At 37.2% G+C, this 8,655-nt stretch overlaps 1 long non-coding RNA gene across 2 annotated transcripts in view; it reads left to right on the plus strand.

Moving 5' to 3' along the window:
- Nucleotides 1-7,572, plus strand: part of LOC140501214 (uncharacterized) — a 47,269-nt gene extending 39,697 nt beyond the window's left edge. Inside the window, exons 3-4 of one of the 2 annotated variants that reach the window (XR_011966098.1) lie at nt 1,476-1,587; nt 1,719-7,572. This is a non-coding gene — a long non-coding RNA (uncharacterized lncRNA). Of the gene's footprint in view, nt 1-1,475 lie in introns of both variants that reach the window. The other variant, XR_011966097.1, reaches the window with a different exon arrangement.
- The last annotated feature ends 1,083 nt before the right edge of the window (nt 7,573-8,655 follow it).

The raw sequence follows: 8,655 nt of genomic DNA on the forward strand, positions 1-8,655 counted from the left end.
CCTGAGATTCTGACTTTCACTGTGAGGCAGCTAGGTGGTGCAGTGGATAGAGCACCAGTGCAGGAGTCAGGAGGACCTGAGTTCAAATCTCACCTCAGACACTTGACACTCACTAACTGTGTGACCTTGGGCAAGTCACTTAACCCCAATTGCCTCATTCTGGGTCATCTCCAGTCATCTTGATGAATATCTGGTCACTGGATTCAGATAGTTCTGGAGGGGAAGTGAGGCTGGTGACCTGCACAGCCCTCTCTCACTCAAAAAAACAAAGTCAAGTACAAGTCATGTCATCATTTCTCTGATGGCATGGTCTTCTTTGGCAATGAAGGATGAACACACACGCCTTTCACTCAAACTCCCTGAAGGCTCAATGGCCCTGTGTTATGCTGCTTAAATATTCATAGATGCTGGACAGTTTGGTAGTACTGAGCATAAAGAGGAGATCCATGTATATTCCTTAATCACCTCTGATGGGTAGAACTGGGAGGAAAACAGCTTTGTATTGTGATTGCAAGTCTGCTATGGAGAACAGAAAAGGGAAGTGTTTATGGATAGATTGGAATATTTAACAAGAGGTTTCCAATATAAGGATTTCCCAAATGATACGAAAAACTTGTCAAGGATGGTATAGAGAATATTTTGTAAATATATTGTCTTATTGAAATCAATCTCTTTATATTATTTCCTATGTGTGTATGCATGATTAATACTAGCATTTATTTTAATGTTAAAAAGTGGATGCAGAAAAAATTATTGAAAGTCCAAGGACATAGGGATGAAAAAGCTTCAGAACTCATATTATCATGTGCATGGTGCAGGATGAAATGATATAGGTGCAGATAATAATATGCATTCATCAAAGATAGTCCCATCACCAGATAGAGCTGATTTCATTGGTCAGGGAAATAGTAATAAGTGATAGATGGAGTGACTGGAAGAAACTGGAGTTAACCTTACATGGCCATAAGATATGTTCTCAGGTATGGTACACAGAAGCCAAATGAGAGGCAAATTCATATCAACTGGGTCTCACTGAAGAATTTCAGGCAAAGCTTACCAGAAGATGGAGAAGTAGACAGAGTCATTCTTTTTGGAAAGTTAAAGAGGTTTAGAACCAGACGCCATGGCAACCTGCTTTGGACACCATATCAACAGAGCACAGCCACTGTATGAACTAAGATTGGTTACAGTTATGGATACAATGGACATATACATGCTGGGTATACTTGAGAGAAATATCTGGTCATGATTTTCCAGTAGCTGAGTCCCACTAGATTGTTAATGGCAAATTGAGGGAATATCAGGGATGAAGGCTACCTGAGTCACAGAAGCTCTTTGACCCAACAACCTTTTTAGGTCCTTTCCTTATGAATCCATAGACCCCCATGATACTGTGACAACTGATGGCATGTGATAATTATATTCTAGCCATTTATGAAGAACACTTTCAAGATATCTTTTTGTTACCTCTGTAGGTCTTTGTGGGCTCTGTGGACTCAGGAAAAAGGACTACTCATATACGGATTACATCATAGTGAATCTGGAGTTCCCTTGGAAAATCATGAGTAGATGATATATCCAGACCTGGTAAATATTTCTGGAATTCAAGTATTAATTAGGATCAACTCTACTCTGTTTGGTGTACTGTCAGTGTGTGACTTGACAACTAGCTGGTACTCAATACTTAAAACCAATTACAATTCCTGTCTCCTATGCAGAAAACTTTTACAGGACAGAGCCAGCAGGGAGCATCAAAGGAGTACTATACTGTTCTACTCATGGGTGGATTGATACAGAGAAGTTTGACTTTAGAGATTCTTCAGGAATGGAAGGATTATCTAGGGAAGAAGCTCAGTGTGAGAAACCACATATCCAAGTTATGTATTTGTCATAAAAGAACACCTTGTCAATGAGATTCATTATGCCACCCACCAATTATATTTCTTAGCCTTTAAGTAAGCTGCCAATGGATTGTACAAGCCTGTGTATATTGAGCTCAGTTACGAATATGGATGAACGTAACCCATTGACATATTTTGATGTGCTAAATTAGATGCTAACAATCATAGATGGGTAGTGACAATCATTAAGTATAAATATAAGATGTATATGCCCTATCCCAAAGGTCCCATATGTTAGCAAGGAGTGAAGAAAATCTGTGACATATATTAAGACACAGTTGATTATCTGGAACTTCTCCTGGAAGGTTTACTATTTGTAGAAGTCAACCTGCAGAATTGTACTAATCCTCACTGTGCCAACTGTCCTTGGATGATTAGCAACTAAGGCAACTGTATGCATCTGTAAGAAATGATGTAAAGGTCAACAGAAAAAGGGAGAGTGACCCTTGGGTGAACTAACCTGACTTCTCAGAGGATATGCTACTTTTGAACAAATGACAAAAGGTGGAGATACGCAATGGAATACATAAATGAAGTATGAAACTTCAGTTGATCTGTGATGATGAAAACACTTCCATGATGATTATGGATCCATGACCAAGGCAAGAAGAAACACAGAAGTACTGACTCTTTCCCTACTCCATCCCCCAAGCCCAAGATTGATAATTTGACTGCTCCTTGGCAAATTTGTCAAGAAATGCTTTTTTCCTACTGGTTTCTTTAAGAGATTACAAGCCAATTTTACGTATAGTGCTTGAGACACTTGAGGATTCTGTTGCCTTTTAATTTCTTGAGAACTGCCATGCTAATCTGCTTTGATGAAATATTTTACTGTTTGACTTGTGATTCTTACACAATTGGTGAATTAAAGACACATTGAATGGGAGGTCAAAGTTTGAATTTTCTTTCGTAATTGACTAAACAGTACACTGAACCTCGAGGTAGTGAAGGGTCTGAGAATAGGTTGGAGGGGTGGTTATACACATGTTCATCTTTAAAAAATTCACTTTTAGGAACTCAGACCTCCTGCAGGGATAAAAAATATAAATACATACTTGAGGATCCAAAGCCTTGTAAGCACCTTCAGTCATTAAATTAGAAAGGATATTCTCTTTTCTTGATTTTATCATTCCCATTCTCCTCCATACTCTAGAAACTTGTTCATATTTCCCCTTTATCCTTTGCCTAAAGAGGTTAATTTTTCCCTGTTCAGTTTAAAGATCACCTTTTGCCTCTAAGTCTAACTGGTTCAGGCTCACTTCTTCAGTCCTCTGCAAATGTTGATCTTACTTCCTTCCTCTTACCTTTAATTGATCACACAGTCAGCAAGATTTGGTAACCAACTATTACTTTCTCTGCCACTGCTATCAGCACTCTCCTATTCCTGATGACTGGTACTTCCATAAACTCCAAGTCATATGGTCAAACTCCTCCTGGCAGTCAGATGCCAAAGAAGACTCATAAGTAAGAAATTGACTGGGTAGTTTTCATTCATACCGGCACCTGCCATTTGATTTGCAGTTAATCGCTCTACCTCAGATATGGAGGATAGTATGGCTGTAATTGACCATACCTTTGCTGTCACTGTTTTGACCCCATAGTGATCAAACTACAGATATCACTCCCAAATATTTAACTTGAAAAGGCCTTTTCTCATATTAATGATGCTTTCAAATATGGGTTGGTGGTATCTTTAAGCACTGTTTTGAGTAGCTCTGAGGTGGAGTAACTCTCATCTGTTTGACTGACAGCTCAGAATCCTCTTCACTTCACATGTGTATTTGGTGTTGGGGGCAGGTGATGCTTCGAAAGTGCAGCCTAGGTTAAGGGAGGAGAGTGTGGGGTCTATATTTTACACATTTTTTCAAATGTACTTCATCTTGTCAAGTCCCCTCAGATGAGGGAAAGCTCTGTGAGCCTCAGGGAGGCCACATAATAGGGCCAGTGTAGAGCTAAACAGGCATGAGGGAGGTCAAAATCAACAAAATATGTGTGTCTGAGGAGGAGGAATATTTTCTTGACGGATTAAGTAGGAGGCTTAAGGGTACACAGAAAGCCACAAATTACCTAGGACAGAGTTGTAAGAAGCTAACTGCCACAGGAGTATGTCATGACACCCGGCTGAGGAGATTTCAAATGTGAAAAAAAAAATCTCATTTTTGTCCTAATTATTTTAGTTTTATATTTTATTTCCCCCATCTCCAAACAGAAGTAAAGAAGTTTTCTTGACATTGTTTAAAGGGATAAAGGAGGCTTTAATTTCTGGATTTAAGGTTGTTAGATGGTAGTAAACATGTCTTAATCTGCTATATAGTTTACCTAGCCTGAAACATGGGGCTTTGAATATTGTATGACCATAATTCTGATTTATCTTCTTACAAATATAATAATAAATCTGAGACAAATTACCATCATATCTTCTGAAGTAACTAAGGAATCTAATTCCCAAGCCAATTCAAAGGTTTCTTAATGCATGTGACCAGGAGTGACTTCCTTATATTTAACCAGACTTTGTTTCATTTGTCAGTAATGGAAGATTAGAAAGTGATTAACTGTACAGTTTTTATCCCTGTTGACCACACCTTCTCAACAGATTAACTTACCTTGAAACATGATAGTCTCTTACCATCTTTACTGAATACTTAAGGGAGGTAGTCCCTCGAATTCTTTCTTTGACCCTCTTCCACTTTTCTTTGAATTGTCTCTTCCTTGACAATCCTATTTAATCTCAAATTTCAGCGATCACATACATAAATGATTTCCGTTATCTATAGCTTCAGCTTTGACCTGACCCCCAGCCTCCAGACACACACTTCCAATTATCTGTAGAATAATGTCACTTCTTTGTCATTTCTGGACTTTCTCACCATGCTTCAGTGACCTTCTCCCTCTGCCTTCATGACTCCCTTTTCCTATTGGTGAATTCCTCTTGAAAGAAAAAGTCCAAACCCACCATGTTCCATTCTCCAGATTTTGCCATAGTACAAATGCTCCCTTCCCTTCTCCCCTTTTAAGTGTTTTTTTTTTTTAATATTGTCCTCCATTAAAAAGTCACCTCCTTGAGGGAAGAGGCTATCTTTTTGCTTGAATGTGTATCTCCAGCACTGATCACATTACTTGTTACATAGCAGTGTTAAATAAATGGCATGTAGACTTGACTTCCTACTGGTACTTTGAGCTCAACATTTCTAAACCTGAGCTTTTCCTTAAAACTCATACTCTCTTTTGATTTCATTCCTACCAGTGTCACAATATTCACCTTTTACCATCTTCAAAACCTTCAAGAAGGTTTTAACTTTCCCCTTTTTCATGGTCCATTGGTTTTCAAATCCGTCAGGTTCATCTCAGCAACATCTCCTGATTGCCAATTCCTATTGCCATGTCTGTCTATCCTAATCCTGCTTCCTAACAGGTCTTCACACTTCCACTTTCTAATCTCTCCAATTAATCCTGCATACTGTGGCTGATTTATCATTTAATATTTATATTTTGTCCTTATGTATGTGTTACATATCCCTTTTAGACTTCTAGCACCATGAGGGCAAGTACTGTGGTTACTTAAGTTTTGACTCTTCTCTCAGCATGGAGCAAGGTGCTCTGAGTTGGTGTTTGATATATGTTTGTTGAATTGAATTGAAAGAACATGTGAATGAAGTTTTGAATAAAGCTGACAACTTTAGAAAGTTTAAGAGGTCAGAAACAAGGAGGACGCTTGAAAGCAGAAGACAAGAGGAGTTGAGAACATGCCCATGGAAGACTGAAACACAGACTTTTTCTTTTTTTTCCCTTCCATGCCATTTCCCCTTTTCCCCTTCCCTTTCCCCTTCCTTTTCATTTTCTCTTCTTTTCTTTTCTTTTTTTTTAATTGGAGCATTTTTTTATGGAGTTACTGGAGATAAGTTGTTTTTCAGTTTTAGATTCCCAGTACCAACATACATCATACATAGTACATAGTAGGTCCTTTATAAATACTTGAACAATTTTTGAATTGAATGGAATAAAATATAATTTGATTTTTGGAGAAGTAAAAGGTGGTACTGACAAAATAACATGGAACAAGAGTTCCCAAGGACACAGTCTTCAGAGGAGACACTCCAACATGCTGTCAAAATTTCTTGGGAAGATTTTGCATGGGAACTACCCTGGCTCTTTTTTCATCCCATTCCAAAAATCTGGTTTTGTAACACTGATTAACTCAATGGTTTTCATAGAATGCTCAAAATGAATGTAATTTTAGTTCTTCTTAATAATTCATTTAAATTAAAATATGCATATTAAATTATGAGAATATGAAATCTAAAATGTGAAGTTGTATGTTTCCAAGCACAATTATAGAATTAATGATTAAAAGGAGGAACAAGAAATGTTATGAAATAAAAAATGAAACTATAAAATCATAGTTCTTCAAAGTCCTGGAATTATTAGTTTATGACTGTAAATTCTGTGAGGATAATCTCTTTTTCTTATTCTGTATGGCTTATGTGCAAAATAGATACTCAAAAGCCTGGGATGATTTCGTGGTGCAAATAACTTCAGGATCAATTTCTGACTTGTATAGTCATTTCTTTAATGGCATTTGTTGGCTACCAATGCAGAACAAGTAGTTTTCAGTGAAACTGAAAAGCTTGTGGTAAAAAAAAAAAATGTGTATATATGTATATGTACTTGCATGCATGTATGCATTATGAATATGTATACACTGTTGATTACTTTTTAAAGTGAAGTGTTCACTTGAGGGATGCTTGAGGGATGACAATGCAGGTGCCCTGTGCCCAGGCTCTCCTCCACTTAGTGCATATCATTGTTTATAACCTGGCTTCTGTCAGAAAACAGCTGGAATGAGCAAAAAGAAGTCAAGATTTTGAGTATCAAGTAAGAGGAAGGCTCCACTCCGTACCTCCCAACCACAACGCTTCTCCTATAGCTCCAGCTAAGCTATTTTCAGAAAGGAGAAGTAGAGGGGCTCAGCCAAAGTTGGATACACTTACTAGAAAGAGGAGCCAGGTCTGGGTCTGGCAGCAGAGGAAGAAAAGCAGTAGGAAAAGAGTAAGGAGCAAAAAACATGTCACTAAGCAGAATTTTGCTAAATTTCAATTTGCCAACATATGAGTAGACGATAGATTTTCTCTTCTCTTGCCAAGTGCATTTTGCATGTACTTAGACATTCTGGCCATTAATTTGATGGAACGTCCTACATCAAAGGGAAGCCAGTGAAGTGTGGTCTGTCATCTATTTTATGAAATCTAGAAATCATAGCAAGGGGAAGTGGAATTGGAATGGGAAGCAAGCAGCAAGGAAGATTAATTCTATGGATATAGGGGAGCTCTTAACCAGGACCCTCCCTGATTAATCAATATAATAGACTAGTCTATGCATTCTTGCTTCTAAAGCACTGCTCTCATCTGTCCCTATTAAAAGCCTGCCTTCTGCAGGAAGTTTTTCCAGGCTTACTTCATATTAGGGCTTTCCTTCTTAGATTACCACCAGTTTAACCTGGATATATCTTTTGTGTCCACAGTTGTTTGCATGTTGTCTCTCTCCTTAGACTGTGAGCTCCTTGAGAGTAGGGCTGATTTTCTGTTGTTTTGTTTTTGCCTTTCTTTGTATCCCCAATCTTTAGCATGGTGTATGCACATAGTAGTGCTTAATAAATGCCTATTTTGTTTTAGAATTATAGTCTTTATCCTTAATTTTATTTCTTAATATATTAATTATATATTTATATATTTTATTCCCCCCTCCAATTTTTTAACATTTTTAAAACTTTGACTTCCAAATTCTACCATTCCCTTCCCTTCCTGAGACAGTAAGAAATCAGATATAGGTTATACATGTGCAATCATGTAAAACATTTCCATATTAGTCATTTTGTACAAGAAGATTCAGATAAAAGAATGAAAGAAAGTGGAAAAAATAGCATGCTTTAGTCTGTATGCAAACAATATCAGTCCTTTCTCTGGAGATGGATAACACACTTCATAACTAGTCCTTTTTTATAATCTTGGATTGTTGTATTGAAGAGAATAGCTACGTCATTCACAATTCTTCATTGAACAATATTGTTGTTACTGTGTACAACATTGTCCTGGTTCTTCTCACTTCACTTTGCATCTGTTCAGTAAGTCTTTCCATGTTTTCCTAAAAACATCTTGCTTGTCATTTCTTATATCAATAATATTCCATTACAATTATATACCACAGCTTGTTTAGCCATCCCTCAACTGATAGGCATTCCTTTGATTTTCAATTTTTAGTCACCACAAAAAGAGCTGCTATAAATGTTTTTGTACAAATAGGTCCTTTCCCCCTCTTTATGTCTTTGGGGTATAGACCTAGTAGAGGTATTGCTCGATTGACGAATATGCATAATTAATAGCCCTCTGGGCATAGTACAAAATTGTTCTCCAGAACAGTTTGATCAGTTTACAACTCCACCAGCAGTACATATTGTCCTAGTTTTCCCATATCCCCTCCAACATTCATCATTTTCCTTTTTTTTTACATTTGCTAATCTGATAGTTAATGTGAAGTGGTACCTCAGAGTTGTTTTAATGGGCATTTCTCTAAACAATAGTGATATAGAGCATTTTTTCATATGACTATAGATGGCTTTTATTTCTTTGTCTGAAAACTGCCCGTTCATATCCTTTGACCATTTATCATTCCAGTAATGACTTATATTTTTATAAATGAGACTCAGTTCTCTATATATTTGAGAAATGAGACCTTTATTAGAGATACTTGTGGCAAAAAT

This window comes from Notamacropus eugenii, chromosome 4 (assembly GCF_028372415.1).
Source record: "Notamacropus eugenii isolate mMacEug1 chromosome 4, mMacEug1.pri_v2, whole genome shotgun sequence".
Taxonomy (NCBI): domain Eukaryota; kingdom Metazoa; phylum Chordata; class Mammalia; order Diprotodontia; family Macropodidae; genus Notamacropus; species Notamacropus eugenii.